The 17791-nt window shown below is 44.5% G+C and overlaps 1 long non-coding RNA gene across 2 annotated transcripts; it reads left to right on the top strand.

Moving 5' to 3' along the window:
* Window positions 1-4198: 4198 nt before the first annotated feature.
* Window positions 4199-17667, top strand: LOC112555336. Of its 2 annotated transcripts, XR_003097443.1 has the most exons (6): window positions 4199-4361; window positions 4541-6550; window positions 8019-8190; window positions 15633-15856; window positions 16265-16495; window positions 16675-17667. It is a non-coding gene; the product is annotated as an uncharacterized LOC112555336 (long non-coding RNA). The 2 variants fall into 2 exon arrangements; XR_003097442.1 differs by lacking the exon at window positions 8019-8190 and having other exon boundaries at window positions 4202-4361.
* Window positions 17668-17791: the final 124 nt, after the last annotated feature.

Genomic DNA, 17791 nt, shown 5'->3' on the forward strand with positions numbered 1-17791 from the left:
TCTGAGTTGACCTCTTAGGTGACCCCGCGTAGTGTACTCTAGCCATACTTTCACCGTTAACTTACGAAAATCTTCAATGCAGCTTCGTGGGGGCTGTTAGGTCACATCTGATTCGAGAAGTTTCAGGAATTTATTTCTGTTCTCGATCCATTGATTCTTTTCAGTGAATTCCTCGTGACACCTCACACAAAAAACTGCTGACTTTTGTAAAAGGTCCTGCCACCGTAAAACACATTTCATGCTTTGAAAGAAAAGAAATAAAATGATGGAAAATAAATAGTGGGATTGGCTGTCGGCATGACATTTATGATTCCCCCGGCAAATTACATTTAACTGTCTGGACAGTAAAAAGATCGGGTAGTCCGGTACAGTAGTCGGGTGGGTGGGTATCCATTTCGGCTGCCTTTACAGATATTCTAAGTTTTAAAAATTTGCGGTGTGAATATAACGGACATAAACTGCGTCCTGTATTCAAAAGATCGATAAAAGAAAGAAGAGCAAAAAAATAACGAAAGAAAAACGCGGCATAAGCACCTGAGAATTCCTGTAACTTGGTACTTGTCTGCAAACTTCAACAGATGCCATTGACCTATCGGTTAATAGAGTTGTGTGACACAGAATGAGAGAATTTCATTCATCACATGGTCAGTGTCCTTTAAACTGCCAGTTCTTTGTACTTGATTGACGGGAAGAGAAAGGCATTATTTCTTCCTTTACGTGGGTATGCTAGATAACATTTCTTCTATTCTTCCAGTAATCAACTTACAATAAAGACAAGAACTCGAATTTACACAGATTTATAAACGATGAAAACGGTGTTCGTCACCGTAGAAACCATTGTTGTAGTCATCAAGCTCTCAGATCCTTTCCTATACTTAACACACAAACCCTTTCACGATTACTCAAGTTAAACATTTCTGCAGCTCAGTTTTTTTTTAAATTAATTTTGTTGCTTTAAAATTATGTGACATTGGGTTGTGAATCACTTCTAAAGGGTTTGTTTGATTGCAATATTTTCTAGACATTTTAAAGACTGGTGAACACAGTCCCTGCCCGATCATAAACAACAGACGGTTTTTATGTGTTTTGCTCCTTCTTTTATTTTGTTCGGTTTCTTTTATTCTATTCTCCACACACTCACACACACATACACATAAGCCCACAGAGAGTAAAACTCAGAGCTGAACTAGTATTTCAGCAAGTGTTCTCACCAGAGCCAGGTTGACCACCATCAGAGACAGTTTGTAAAGACTTCACTAGCACCGAGGGCTGATATATCAACACAATGACACACCTACTTGGCAAACCTTTCTTCACACACCCGGACAGTCGTCACAACACAAAAAAGGTGTTTTGTTTGTACCTGTATTTCTTCTCAGCTGTTTTTGGTAAGTATTTTCAAGGTGGATTTTTTTGTTAAAGTACAGGAAATATGGAAAAGGATTAATTAGAAACAACAGCATTATTTTACTACTTTGAAAAAAATCACCAATAAACACCTCCTGTGAGGTGCTGTAAGCTCAGGTAACATCTATGATTTTTGTGTTATTTGGATCTTTATATAACGAGTAGATCAGCACATCGAATACAACTTTAGCCGACGGGTAACTTATGTGTAGGACAGAATCATAGATGCACATCTATAACATAGGAGCCTTTTCTTTGAACCACAAACTGTTAGGAACAGAGGGTTGTTGCCCCTGTCTGTGTTAGTCAGGGATTATTGCCCTTACCAGTATGAGAGTGTTTTTGTTGCGTCGCGGTTAGCGTCAGAACCAGACGTCATTTTATGACGCAATTGGAGAGGGACGTAGGGTGAAAATTATTTGGAAGGAAGCAGACGGCTGTGGGCAGTGAAGAGAGGCGGACTGAAAGTGTGGAGTGTCCGCTTTGGATCTTGTGTGTCGTTCACAGAGAATTTATTCGTTGTGTTCGCTTTGGATCTTGTGAGTTGATCCCAGGGAATATATTCTTAGTCGTCGACTAGGTGTCTGCCATGACAACACTTACTCCTACTAAGAACCGGAACGTGTATGTGGTTTCCCCTAAGAGTTTTTGTTTGTGGATATCAGCCAAGTGTTGCCAAGACTGCACAATTTCTGGACCAGGGAAAGGGAGGAGTTTACCAGGACTTTTAATTTTGGTTGTACAGACGTTCTCTTCAGACAGTGCGGTGTGAGTAACTAAGACTTTAACGAACTATTCAAAAACATACGACAGCTTTGATTTACAGGCCGCGGCGTGGAAAACCTTCAGACTTTATATATATATAGTTCGCAGTATCGTGTGTGTGTGTTTAATGTTGACTGATATAAAAGTTTTGTTGCCCACGAAAAATCTATGTGATTTGTGAATGAAAGAACACATATTGGGGACGTGTGCGTACAGTGAGTGAAAGTGTGAACGCGTCCCTGACATTATTTACTGTTGTAATGGATTTGGTTTCAGAAGTGTAGTCAGGGATGACGGGATAGGATTCAAAACGGATTCTTGTCTCTTCTCCAGGCTTGTTCATTCTGTGGCAAGTACATTGTGAAACTGCCTGACTGAAAGTCTGTGATAAGGTTAAGGATTTGTATTTTTTGTTTTACAGCTTCTGAGAATGTGGCGCTGAGAAAGCCGGCTTTTCACATCTCTACTTATGCATACTACCAATTAGCGACGGCTGACAAGGCCGTGGATGGCAATACCGATGGTGACTTTTCTCACCACTCCTGTACCCACACTAGTGAAGTTACCAACACCTGGTGGAAGGTGGACCTGATGGGCTTCTACAACATCACCAGCGTTCAGCTCTTCACGAGGACGGATTGTTGCTGTGAGTGACGTACCCTACCTTAGCGATAAAAATTAATGTTTTGACCTTTGCTTAGTTTCGAACTGGTAACGAAATGGTCACTCCAGAGGGCGCCAACTGTAAGCATGTTGGTTACAATCAACTTTCAGATCTTCCAATCCCACTTTGTTTTGACGGTTCACATATGTGTGCTAAAAATAGAAACACTCAAAACGGAAGGAAGACACACACTCACGTTTAAAGTGCCCTGAACTGTGACTTTCAGATTTCTGTTGTTTACTAAAGTGCTGCTACATGGTGTCCGGTCACTTAATCCCCAGACACTTCATCCCTGACACTTCATCCCCGACACTTAATCCCCTAGACTTTTAATCCCCAGACACTTCATCCCCGACACTTAATCCCCTAGACTTTTAATCCCCAGACACTTCATCCCCGACACCTAATCCCCAGGCACTTAATCTTTTATAAAGCATTATGTAATGCTTCTGTCAAAGCATTGAATTAGAATACGTCATCCCCACACACTTATTCCTGTACAGAGCAATGTGTGATTTCTAATCACTGATTCTTTTTATAAAGCATTGTTTAATGCCTGTATAACACGAACAAACAACTCTGTGGAGGGTTGGCATCACGCCCTTCAATCTCTCTTCTCCTGTCATCACCCAACAATGTGGACATTCCTTGATGGTCTACGTAAGGATTGCCAGCTACACAAGGCGTCTGTTCTACAATCATGCGCCGGCACAGAGAAACGTCCAAAGAGGAAATTCGCTGAGTTAGCAGGAGAATTAGCAACATTGTAGAGAGATATGAGTCAATGGATCGTCTTCTCTACCTCCGATCATTAGCTTACCTTTCATTTTGATTAACAGCAATTACCTCGCGAACACTCAAGAACAATTGTCATATCATATTGTTGAAGAACATTAAATTTACTAGCTTATATGAACTTTAACTAATGTTGTAGATGTTCAAATGATGTTGAAGTTAATAGCGTGATTTGAATTTGAATTATTTGAATTTCAATTAAATTTTTCGCTGACTTCATAATTTTTATAGTAAAGGATTTAGTTTAGGGATTAAGTTTCTTGGGATGAAGTGCTTAGGGATTAAAAGTCTAGGGGATTAAGTGTCGGGGATTAAGTGTCGGGGATGAAGTGTCTGGGGATTAAGTCACTGGGAACCCTTCTACATGGCTTTTTAAAAATAGAGAATGTCATCATCATCATTATCATCTCCTCATTATCATTATCCTTGGTATTTGGAGATAACTAGTCATAATCATAATTATAGTCTAATAATCTGTGCTCCTAATCTTCTTACCAGCATCAAGATTACAAAACTTCGAAGTGCGTGTATCTGACCTTGACCCGACGACCTTTTCCGTCCCTTGAAGGACAGCGGTGCGTCCTCTTCAGTCAACAGGTGGCTCTAACCGGAACTTTGCTCAACTGCACTCGTCCAATCACAGGTCGCTACGTCAGTGTGTACAAGGCTGCTAACAAGGTTCTCACCATCTGCGAGATGTTTGTCTTCGGGACGAAGCTCGACTTTTCTGGTAAAGCTTAGCCTTACAGTACAGACTCTTATGTTATCACGTGGGCACATTATAAGTAACGTGACTGCTCGTCTTCAAGTGTCTAATATCGCTGCGAGTGTGAATGAGTGAATGTGTATCCAAGTACAACACACTTGTACATCAAGTACATGTAATAATAAATGGTCTGGGTGTTTCAGGTACGTACCAACTAGTGCAGGACAACTTCCGCCTCAATTCTTCCGTTGTGACGTCACTAACAACGCCCTCGCCCATTGGCTGCGCTGTGAAGTGTACCAGTGACGTCACGTGCCTCGCTTTCAACGTCATGGCGTCAGGAACAAGTTCACGCGGTGTTGCCTGCGAACTTCTGGGACTTGCAGAGTTTAGCCTGACACTTCAAGCCCACACCGGATGGAGAGCTTACAGGCGCGTGGTGAAGTGATGAAGGGAAGTAATGGAGAAACACAATCGTTAGGATATGGACCCTGACACAAACTTCACTTTACGTACTTTCATCAACTTTCTTTCTGAAATTTCATTTTCCTTGAATGCCATATTTCAGGTATTTTTTACATGTTTGACGGATTAATTAATGTTAGTAGATGTATAAGCGAAAGTTATGATCTCTAATTCGCTCTTATTCATGTCTTCTTTTACCGGTATTTTTTAATTAGTTCATTTACCTAGGTGTATGCATTCACTGAATGTGTTTACTGTGGTAATATACCAAAAAAAAATTCCAACAATAAGCAGGAAGTGCTAAGTGACAGACTTGCTTACACACTGCTATATCCAAGTCCGTTGTTGGTGAACAGAGAGCCAGGTATGCAAAGATCTTTAATCCAGCTTCCAGCTTGTAACACCTGGATCATAACCTTCGTGCTTGTGAATCCAATAGGCGTTTGCTGGCATGAATATTGTCAGTTAATTCAATGGTAAATAGTCCTAGCATGGGTAGCGAACCAGCGAGTAAAATCAACACAGGACATGTCTCCTTGTCAGACGATGATCACCCTTTCTCCTCTTTGCCAGAGCTACTTTCTTGACGGAAAATAAATTCAACCTGACCCTCACTTTTGAATTTTGATTGGCATTTAACTGACTTTCCACAGTTTCATCCTTTTTTATCCAACTGTCTTGCACTAAGCTCACCTTATGTCCAACGATAAGAGTCTTGTTGTCAATCTACGCTTTTGCACACGAAATTCGTGTCCTGATTAATGAATGTGTGTAAGTTTTAATCTTTTGAATATTGACACAAAATTGCTTGCATATTTTGATAGTTGTATTCATTCTTTATGTAACTCATTCTATTGACCGACATTGGCTGACCTATGTTGGTAATAACAGTTAGTCGTCAATCATGTTATAGCTGACAAGCCGCAAACCACATTTAACTCTTAAATGAAGGTAACTTGTTAGTTTGTAGCTTAATTATGGAAATACATCTCCTTTGGTTCTTATCTCGATTTCTTCTTCCTTTTGATCAAAACGCTAAAAAATAAATTAAACTAGAAACTGTTATTGAAATTTGTTTTACTGTTTTTGTAACGGAGGAAATCGATAAATATAAGTTATGAATGCAGTCACTTAAAAAATTAGAAAGGGGAAAAAAAAACCTTCTTATTAACAATGTTTGCTTACAAAATTAAAGAAAGATAGCTTCCTGCAAGACAAGAGTCAAAGCAGTCTCCTTCGCTTACCTCCCTTTACAGATCCCCCCCCACACACACACACACGTCACTCCCAACGTCACATCTGACTTGCTGCGCATGTCACAAACCTGACAGTTGTTTTTCAGAACAGAGATAACGAGGAGAAAATAAAATAATCAGGATGGCACTGTAAGGATGTCCCCCATGTCGCGCTTGCTAAATGCAAAGTAACAGCGAAGACTCAATGAGTTTGTCTAAACACATTTCTCATCCTACAGTTTTTTCTACCGTGGTAGGATAGAACAATGATGATGTTAGCGTGTGCTGGTCTTTGTGGAAGATTTACTTTGCCTTAATTGACTAGTTCATGGCCTGCCTTGTCTTATTTTTGATGAGATGGTGGCCACACCAGCGGCGATGTTAAAAGTGAGGATACTGTGAACACGGTTTTATCTTGTATTCCATCTCTACCACTCAAGAGATGATGAACCTGAGGCAAATCATGTTTGTGTGATCACAGAATGAGACCATTTCATCCATGGCTGAGTCAATGTAAGTACAACTCTCTATCAACAATTGACATAACAGCAACAACAAACGGACCGTGATCAAAGATTTCTCAGAAGTGCACACAGACACAGACCACACATGTATGCAACCTCTGGTACTCGAGACATTATTCAAACTACGAAGTTTCTTCATCAGATGCAGTCTCTGCTGTTTTCAGTGATCACAGAAATAGAGGATTCGATCAATGAATGTGGCATAAACAATTCAAACAAAGCAAAAATATCGACTTTCCCACCTTTACTTGCTTTAAAAAAAAACTGTTGTATGCCATGAACTTTGTCTAACTTTCTTTACGCAAGAGCAAATTTTCGAGTGACCTCAGAGTTGACCTCTTAGATGACCACACAGTGTACTCTAGCCATACTTTAACCTTTAACTTACGAAGATCACCAATGCAGCTACATACGGGCTGTTAGGTCACATCTGATTCGAGAAGTTTCAGGAATTTATTCCTGTTCTCGATCCATTGATTGTTGTCAGTGAGTCCCTCATGCCACCTCACACACACACACACAAAACTGCTGACTATTGTAAAAGATATTGCCAACGAGAAACACATTTCATGCTTTGAAAGAAAAGAAATGAGATGATGGAAACTAAATAGTGGGATCCACGTTTCACGGGACATTTATGATTCCCTCCGCAAATAACACTTAACTGTCTGGACAGTCCGTCGATCGGGGAATCCGGTACAATAGTCGGGTGGGTGGGTATCCACTTGGGCTGCCGGTACAGATATTCTGAGTTTTGAAAAATTTGCGGTGTGAATATAACCGACATAAATGCGTCCTGTATTCAAAAGTGTCAGTGTCCATTAAACTGTCAGTTCTTTGCACTTGATTGACGGCAAGAGAAAGGTAGTTATTTCTACCTTTACGCTAGATACCATTTCCTTTTTTCTTCATGTAATCGGCTTTCAAGAAAGGCAAGAACTCCCATTTACAGATTTATAAACAATGAAAACAAAGGATAAAGATGTTAAAACAAACAAACACACACACACACACACACACACACACACACACACACACGAAATAAAATACAAGCTATAAAGGGTTGGATGGATTAGTGGTCGTCCCCGTAGAATCCATTGTCATCAAGCTCTCAGATTCTTTTCCCATACTTAACACACCAAAACTTTACGAGTACCCAAGTCAAACATTGCTGCCTCTCAGTTTATTTTCAAATATTAATGTTATTGTTTCGAAATTATGTGATATTGAGTTCTGAATCACTTCTAGCGGGTTGTGTTTGATTGCAATATTTTGTAGACATTTTATAGACAGGTGAACACAGTCCTGCCGGTCATAAACAACAGACGGTTTTTATGTGTTTCGCTCCTTCTTTTATTTTGTTGGGTTTCTTTTTATTCTATTCTCCACACACACACAAGCACACAGAGAGCAAAGCTCAGAGACAACTAGTATTTCAGCAAGTGTTCTCACCATAGCCAGGTTGACCGCCATCAGAGACAGTTTGTGAAGACTTCACTAGCACCGAGGGCTGATATATCAACACAATGACACACCTACTTGGTAAACCTTTCTTCACACACCCGGACAGTCTTCACAACACAAAAAAGTTGTTTTGTTTCTACCTGTATTTCGTCTCAGCTGTTTTTGGTAAGTATTTTGCTGGAGTAAAACCCTTACAACAATAAATAATTCAAAACTGTTTTTTCCACGATTAACGAATGTCTTTATTTTGTTTAGTTTCAGTTTTAGATATCTTGCTAACGAGAAATTTCTAAAGAGAAATAAAACCTTTGAAAACTAGAAATGTGTCCATCCCCTTTCTCTTGTATATTTGTTGTTTATTATTTAATAATTATTACTATCGATAAACTGTTGTAATTATCAAGGCAAACTCTTACTCTTCAAAGCGGGCTGGTTGGTTGTTTAAGTAGGAAGGTGCTTCCACCTCTAGGTGATTTCCCAGTTTGGGGAAGACAGAGTGAAAACCGAGAACCCGAAGACCAGAACTTCGTTAATCATGGAAAAAAACAGTTTTGAATTATTGGAAGAAAACGCAGCAAAATATTGAACTCTATGTTTGTAGATATTTTTATCGTTGGTTATAGATAAAAATACCCTAAATTCCTTATTTAGACCGTAAACATATTCACTCCTCATGCTTCCAATCAGGCAGTATTACATTTAGCCTCCGGGGTATTTGAAACATTTAAACAAATATTATACAATTATTTTTTTAACTATACAATTGCATATTGGATCATAGGGTTTATGAAACTGAGGGGTTAGTTTGATATATCTTTTTTGTAATTGTTTGGATGCCCAACCCTGTCTCTGAAGGGTCTTATAACTAAATTGGAAGGAAATTCATGTGTTAAATACTTGACCAGTAGTTTGATAAAAGTAAATAATCTCACTAGGTAGTCATTGAACATCACATACTGTTTCATTGTAAAACTGATGGTTGCGTTTGACTTGATAAAGATGATTTTAATGTACACTGTTTTACCAAAATGCTAAAGATCTTCTTTCCATCCCTACCCCTGTCTCTGATACTGCTTATCATAAAATTTAATAGGGAAATAATGTGGGATATACAACGAGTTAAAGGTAAAGAGTCATTGATAGGTGATGATAAGTAGTATTTGTTAAACCTCTCTGTCTTGAATTTCGTCCTTATGTTTAGGTCCAGTGTGTCTACCTCTCTGCTATTTAGTAGAGGAAGCGAGAAAAATTCTAAAATTACTATAAAAATCTCAACAATACTATCATCACGAATCGAAGATGTTCCTCTGTCCTTATTTATATGTCGATGCATATGTTTGACCTCAATATATTGTAATGTCCATATTTGGTATCACTGTCGCGTGTCGGCGATTTTTCTGCTGTCCGTGTTGTGCTTCCCGTACTGTGTTGGCCTGTCGCGGGGTGTGTGCGTACGGATGGGGAGAATCAAGGGACGGTTTACCTGGTCCTTGTGTAACCCTATCCGTCTCGCGAGCCCAAGAGCCCTGACTCGCGGCGTCGTCGTCGCGCGTCCGCTGCTCGCAGGGTCTTCACAGGTCTCTTCTTTTCGGGACGGGACAGGGAACCCCTCCTCTCTTTGGCTTTTTCCCCCCTTTTCTTTGTCTTTTTCTTGCTTTTCGCTCGCGTGGGGTCCTTGGCGCGTTTTTCTGGTTTTTCTGGAGAGTCTTTATCCAGCAGCGGACGGCGCCGGACGTGGGGGACGGTGCGGGACCGTGGCCCTAGCGGCCGGCGCTGGTCTCTCATCATCACAAGCCGATTTGGGTGAGCAGAGTCTATTTCTTTGAGTTCCACACTATTCTAGTCTTAGGGCCCGGGTTGGCATTGGTAGTGCGAGTGAGGGGGTTTTATTTGTTCAAGTTATGTTCACGTTTTTTTTAGTGTAAGACTTTGTGCCTCACGATGTTAGGGTAGAATTTGTGATGCCCGGGTCGCGTCGCTTGCGGTGCGGCCCCGTTTTTTCCACGTATGAATTTGTGAATCAAGGGCCAATGGTCTGACGGTGAAATGTATGTAGCTGTATGAGGACATTTTTTTTTTATTGAGCAAGCGGTTTCGTGACCAGGCCGGTCATAGTTGTGTATTTGTACTAGGATGTTATTAGAAGTTGAGTAATGCTTGGAATGCCGTATGTTGATTGGGTAAACTGTTTCTCTCTACAGGCTTTTTTCTATTCCCTACGTTTTTCTACATATTCTTCATGTTGGTTTTGCTCTTCGTCCAAGTCGTCGTTTCTGCATATTGCCTTTTGTGTGACTGTCCGCCATTGTGTCGACCCTGCGCCCTCATCGCCTCGTCAGCGCGTGAGCGGGAACCCTGCTGCGCCAGTGTGCGGCCTAGCCATCAGCACCTAGGGTGGAGGCCGGCGAGCAGGGGCTCACGTGACCAAGGTCTACCCGGACGAGAGACAAGTGAGGGGGGGGGGCAGCTGATCCAGAGGGAGAGAGGGGGGGGGTCACCGCTGTAGCGGCACGCGGGCCAGAGAGGATGGGCTGTCGCCAGCGAACACCTTGTGCGGACATTTGACTTGCCACCCAGCAGTGCGTGCGGGCGGTTTGTCTTCCCTTGTTGTTTTGTTTTTTGCTTTCTTCTTCTTCGCCTACTGTAACATGCCTGTGCACAGGGCAACTCTTTTATTGTGAATTATTTTTGATGCTTGCCTCCTGTCAGTGTTATTTTATGTTTAGTTAATAAACCTGTCTGTTTTGTTGTCTTTGTCATCGTTGTTGTTGTGGTCTGCGCTCAGCCTGTGGTTCGAATGGAATGTCAGCAAGCCGTCTCCGGCCGAGCGGAGGGGGTTGCGCGTTCGTCTCCGGCTGTGCGAGCGGACTTCGGGCGTGCATCTTCCGGCGGCCAGGGGGTGGTAACGCGACAAATGGTGGAGATGCCGGGGACACCCTACCCTATTATCCTCGAACCCTTGAGCGTAGACTTGTCCTGTTTTGTAACGTCCTTTGTATTTAGCGGTGGTTCGTGTGCAGTTAGTGCACAGCGTGTGAGAGTGTGAGTTTTTTTTTTTTTTTTTTTTTATTATTGGGGCTGGGAGGACTGATGGTGTGGAACCTTCGCACGCTCACCCAAGTTTCTTTTGTTTCGTTGTAACGGACTGCGCAAAGGTTTGCCTGTCCTTCCAGTGCGGTACGTGTTCTTGAGGTACCTCTTGTGTTTTGTTGGGACTGTAGGTTGTTTCCTCTGTTATGGCATCTCAGTGGTTGGTGGGATGTTTGCTGACTTTGCTTTATTAAGGTTTTTATGTTTCTTTCTAGTCCTGTCTTGGCCAGGGAGCGAGAGGAGTTGAACTCGCGGTTTGATAGGGAGATGTATGTGATCCGGCTGTTCTGAACAGTGTATGCTCTTGGTTGGAAGGGGAGCCCCTCTTGATTCCATCGACTACGACGAACTGAAAAGAGAGATCAGAGAAGAGTGGGTGCAGGAGAACAGCAAGGTTAGTGACGTAGCTGTGTGCAAGTGACGTCGAAGCCTTTGACCGGCGGCGAAGAGGTTGGCGAAGTCAAGGCTTTGTGGCTAGATGTTGGCAGTGATCATTCTTGCCAGCTAGGCGTCGACATTAGAGAGGTTAGTAAGTCAGCTGCAGGCGACAGCGAGGTCTGCGTTCCATGTGCTTGCAGGCTGAATGTCGGCACCGAGTGGGCTAATGGTTGGCAGCGGCGGTTCGGCCGGAAAGTCGCGAGCCGTCTTTGGCCGAGCCAGTGATTGCACGTTTGCACCGGCTGTGCGAGCGGTCGCGAACGTGCATCCGGCGACGTCGGGGCGGTCTCGTGACAAGATGGTGTCCGCCGGCACCACCGCCAATATGTCGGTGAGTTTAAACGAGCGAGTTAGATTCTAGTGAGGTGGTAACTAGCAAGGAGAATGATAGCGAGTCGGAAATTGGTGAAGGTGCCTAGCGCTGTGTTATAAGGCTTTTTAGGATTAGGGTTTTGGGTTTGAGTGTGTGCAGCAAGCACCACACGTGGATCCTTTTGTCGGGGTGCTCCTTCTTGGTGGGGGGAGATCTGTCACGTGCTGCTTGCTTCCTGGGTGGTCAAGGTAAGGGGGGGCCTGGTAGAGGTCGGCCAGGGGCTGGTGTAGGTCGCCTGGGGCCTGGTAGAGGTCGCCCGGGGGCTGGTGTAGGTCGCCTGGGGACTGGTTGAGGTCGCCCGGGGGCTGGTGTAGGTCGCCTGGGGCCTGGTGTAGGCAGCTCTCTATATCTGGCCAGAGGGAGGGGCCATCACGTGGCGCGTGTCTCAACCGCGATGGAGCGCGAGGTAGTAGACCCACCTCAGGAGACGTCATAATTTAGGGGACGTAGTTGACAAGTCATGTCGTCGTAGGTCTTGACGTGAGACTGGAGGAGGGGCGGCCCAGTGTTAGTTGTTCTAGGGGCGAGGTGTTACATCTGTGGAGAGGTCGTTGTTTCCATGTGAGTACGAGTTGCGTGAGGCTGCAGTCGCGAGAGAAGAGAAGTCACCTAGCAGGGTGAAGGTTAGCGGAGTGGATGATATCGAGGAGGTTAGTGGAGTAGAGGCTGGTGTTGAGGCCAGTGGGAAGGAGAGGGTTTTTGTTTTTCAGGAGGTGAGTGAGAGAGGAGGGTTGAGAGGTGTAGGTTTTCCTTATCCCCCGGAGAGCCAGACCAGGGGCGTTCGAGCGGAGAGTAGGCGACTGCAGGTGGGAGACGTAGGTCTCGCCGCATCACTGCAGCCGGCCGAAGAGGGCGAGACGCGAAGGCTGGCTGGGGATGGAGATACTGCAGGCAGGGTCCGGAACAGGCGCTGACGGAGGCCCCTGTGACGGAAAGGAAGGGACCTGCTGCAGGTAGAGGAGGGATGTAGGACTGGCGCCAGCTGTCGAGAGCGGGCCAGTGTGGAGGGGCGGCAGTGATAGAGAAGCGCTTATGTGCGAGGAGACGCTGGTGAGCCCCAGGACCGGGCTGTGTGCCTTCCCTGGGATGGGACAGGTCCTGGCGGGCATAAGGTCTCCTGTGTGATGCTGTGTGCTTCCCTGGGATGGGACGTATCCTGGCAACAGCTCCACCTTCTCCGGCGTTTTCTGCGTGCGGCAGAAGCAACGCGTCGCGGGCCGTCTGGGGACAGTGGAGAGTTCTACTTAGGATTAGTGAGAGGACGTATCTTGAGTTGGGCGTGAACGCGCATCCTTGTATGTGAGTGGGTGTGGTTTTGAATTCTCTGTAAATCTCTTTTCTTCTTCTTTTGCTAGGATGTGCGCATGTCTGCGGATGGTTTTATTTTTCATGATATCACGTAGGTGATTGGTGCTCCCTAAGGTCGTGGAGGCCTGGCCGTCGTGCATTCAGGTTGGCTTGTTTGTTATGCACTACGAGTCTCGAGTAGGCTCCATCCTTGTATTCCTTTTGGAGGGAGAACTCTGAGTTTTGATGTTGTCTAGGCTTGCTAGCAGCGTGGGGAGGTTTGATGTTTTGGCATGTTTTTGAGTTTCTGCCCGTCTGGGGACGTGGCACCTTCTAGTTGGGTCTCTTTCGAGGTTTTTGTGTCGACCCGCGACGGTTGTTAGACTTCGCGTGGCTTCGTCCTAAGGAGGGGGATGTGTCGCGGGCCGTCTCTGGCACGGCAAGTGGTTGTGCGTTTGGACCAGCTGTAGGAGCGGTCGCGAACTTGCATCCGGCGACATCGGGGGCGGTGCCGTGACGGAATCTGTGGGCGTGGCACTCTGTTAGTGGTTTTCCATTCTAGAGCTTGTCTTCAATCTTGACACGCGATGGTTTGGTAACTTCGCAAGGCTTCGTCTTAAGGAGGGGGATATGTCGCGTGTCGGCGATTTTTCTGCTGTCCGTGTTGTGCTTCCCGTACTGTGTTGGCCTGTCGCGGGGTGTGTGCGTACGGATGGGGAGAATCAAGGGACGGTTTACCTGGTCCTTGTGTAACCCTATCCGTCTCGCGAGCCCAAGAGCCCTGACTCGCGGCGTCGTCGTCGCGCGTCCGCTGCTCGCAGGGTCTTCACAGGTCTCTTCTTTTCGGGACGGGACAGGGAACCCCTCCTCTCTTTGGCTTTTTCCCCCCTTTTCTTTGTCTTTTTCTTGCTTTTCGCTCGCGTGGGGTCCTTGGCGCGTTTTTCTGGTTTTTCTGGAGAGTCTTTATCCAGCAGCGGACGGCGCCGGACGTGGGGGACGGTGCGGGACCGTGGCCCTAGCGGCCGGCGCTGGTCTCTCATCATCACAAGCCGATTTGGGTGAGCAGAGTCTATTTCTTTGAGTTCCACACTATTCTAGTCTTAGGGCCCGGGTTGGCATTGGTAGTGCGAGTGAGGGGGTTTTATTTGTTCAAGTTATGTTCACGTTTTTTTTAGTGTAAGACTTTGTGCCTCACGATGTTAGGGTAGAATTTGTGATGCCCGGGTCGCGTCGCTTGCGGTGCGGCCCGTTTTTTCCACGTATGAATTTGTGAATCAAGGGCCAATGGTCTGACGGTGAAATGTATGTAGCTGTATGAGGACATTTTTTTTATTGAGCAAGCGGTTTCGTGACCAGGCCGGTCATAGTTGTGTATTTGTACTAGGATGTTATTAGAAGTTGAGTAATGCTTGGAATGCCGTATGTTGATTGGGTAAACTGTTTCTCTCTACAGGCTTTTTTCTATTCCCTACGTTTTTCTACATATTCTTCATGTTGGTTTTGCTCTTCGTCCAAGTCGTCGTTTCTGCATATTGCCTTTTGTGTGACTGTCCGCCATTGTGTCGACCCTGCGCCCTCATCGCCTCGTCAGCGCGTGAGCGGGAACCCTGCTGCGCCAGTGTGCGGCCTAGCCATCAGCACCTAGGGTGGAGGCCGGCGAGCAGGGGCTCACGTGACAAGGTCTACCCGGACGAGAGACAAGTGAGGGGGGGGGCAGCTGATCCAGAGGGAGAGAGGGGGGGGGGGTCACCGCTGTAGCGGCACGCGGGCCAGAGAGGATGGGCTGTCGCCAGCGAACACCTTGTGCGGACATTTGACTTGCCACCCAGCAGTGCGTGCGGGCGGTTTGTCTTCCCTTGTTGTTTTGTTTTTTGCTTTCTTCTTCTTCGCCTACTGTAACATGCCTGTGCACAGGGCAACTCTTTTATTGTGAATTATTTTTGATGCTTGCCTCCTGTCAGTGTTATTTTATGTTTAGTTAATAAACCTGTCTGTTTTGTTGTCTTTGTCATCGTTGTTGTTGTGGTCTGCGCTCAGCCTGTGGTTCGAATGGAATGTCAGCAAGCCGTCTCCGGCCGAGCGGAGGGGGTTGCGCGTTCGTCTCCGGCTGTGCGAGCGGACTTCGGGCGTGCATCTTCCGGCGGCCAGGGGGTGGTAACGCGACAATCACCACAACTTAAGAAATATCAACATTTTAATACCTTACGAATCGTTTAACTGCTCTTGTTTCAAACCATGCAACATCCTTACACCATGCTGATGAGTTTTACAGAAAATTATTTGAAGAAGTGTAGTCAGGGATGACGGGATAGGATTTAAAACGGATTCTTTTCTCTTCATTCTGAGGCAAGTACATTTGTGAAACTGCCTGACTGAAAGTCTGTGATAAGGCTAAGGATTTTTATTTCTTGTATTACAGCTTCTGAGAATGTGGCGCTGAGAAAGCCGGCTCGTCACATTTCTACTGCAGTCCTACACCCATACGCAACAGCTGACAAGGCCGTGGATGGCAACACCGATGGTGACTTTTTTCAGCACTCCTGTAGCCACACTAATGACACCTACAACAACTGGTGGAAGGTGGACCTGGTGGGCTTCTACAACATCACAGCGTGCAGCTCTTCACTAGGACTGATTGTGCCTGTGAGTGACCTACCCTACCGTAGTGATGAAAATTAATGTTTTTGACTTTTGCTTAGTTTCGAACTGCTAACAAAGTGGTCACTCCAGAGGGCGCCAACTGTAAGCATGTTGGTTACAATCCAGTTGCAGGTCTTCCAATCCCACTTTGTATTGACGGTTTACATATGTGTGCTAAAGATAGAAACACTCAAAAGGGAAGGAAGACACACACTCACATGTTTAAAGTGCCCTGAACTGTGACTTTGAGATTTCTATCGTTTACTACAGTGCTGCTAAATGATTTTTTAAAAAGGGAATGTCATCATCATCATCATCATCATCATCATCATCATCGTTGGTATTGGAGATAACTAGTCATAATCATAATTATAGTCTAATAATCTATGCTCCTACTTAACTTCTTACCAGCATCAAGATTACAAAACTTCGAAGTGCGTGTATCTTGACCTTGACCTACGACCTTTCCGTCCGTTGAAGGACAGCGGTGCATCTTCTTCAGTCAACAAGTGGCTTTAACCGGAAGTTTGCTCAACTGCACTCGTCCAATCACAGGTCGCTTCGTCAGTCTGTACAAGGCTGCCGACGATATTCTCACCATCTGCGAGATTTTTGTCTTCGGGACGAAGCTCGACTTTTCTGGTAAAACTTAGCTTTATAGTAAAGACTCTATGTTATCACGTGGGCGCATTATAAGTCACGTGATTGCTCGTCTTCAAGTGTCTAATATCGCGGCGAGTGTCAATGAGTGAATGTGTATCCAAGTACAACACACTTGTACATCAAGTACATGTAATAATAAATAGGTATGGGTGTTTCAGGTACGTACCAACTAGTGCAGGACAACTCCCGCCTCAAGTCTTCCGCTGTGACGTCACTAACTACGCCCTCGCCCATTGGCTGCGCTGTGAAGTGTACCAGTGACGTCACGTGCCTCGCTTTCAACGTCATGGCGTCAGGAATAAGTTCACGCGGGTTTGCCTGCGAACTTCTGGGACTTGCAGAGTTTAGCCTGACACTTCAAGCCCACACCGGATGGAGAGCTTACAGGCGCGTGGTGAAGTGATGAAGGGAAGTAATGGACAAACACAATCGTTAGGATATGGACCCTGACACAAACTTCAGTAGTGTAGTGCACTGTAATGAACTTTCTTCCTCAGATTTAATTTTCCCTGAATGCCATATTGTGTCTGTCTTTTACATGTTTGACCTACTAATTAATGTCAGTAGATAGATAAGCACTGGTGATGATCTCTAATTCGCTCTCAGTCATGTCTTCTCTATAGGTCTTTTTTTACTTAGTCCTTTAACATAGGTGTATGCATTCACTGAATGTTTTTGCTGTGGTAAAGCACTGAAGGAAGATCCAAGAATAAGCAGAAAGCTGAAAGTAGACAGACTTTCCACAGTTTCATCCTTTCCTATCCAACTGTCTGGCACTACAATCACCTTATGTCCAAAGTTGAGGGTCTTGCTGTCAATCTACACTTTTGCACACGAAATTCATGTCACGATTAAGGAATATATATATATATATGTGTGCGTTTTAATCTTTTGAATACTAGCACAAAATTGCTTGCATATTTTTATATTTGTTTCATTCTTTATGTAACTCATTCTTTTGACCGATATTGGCTGACTTATGTTGGTAATACCAGTTAGTCGTCAATCATGTTATAGCTGACAAGCCACAAACCACATTTAACTCTTAAATGAAGGTAACTTGTTTTTTTGTAGCTCAACTATGGAGATATATCTGCTTTGTTTTTTGTCTCGATTTTTCTTCATTTATATCAAAACACTACAAAAGTAAATAAACCTAGAAACTGTTATTTAAATTTTGTTTTACTCATTTTTAACAGAGGAAATAGATAAATACAAGTTATGAATGCAGTCTCTTAAAAAATTAGAAAACAAAGGATACAAATATTCACACAC

This window comes from Pomacea canaliculata, linkage group LG14 (assembly GCF_003073045.1).
Source record: "Pomacea canaliculata isolate SZHN2017 linkage group LG14, ASM307304v1, whole genome shotgun sequence".
NCBI classification, from domain to species: Eukaryota; Metazoa; Mollusca; class Gastropoda; order Architaenioglossa; family Ampullariidae; genus Pomacea; species Pomacea canaliculata.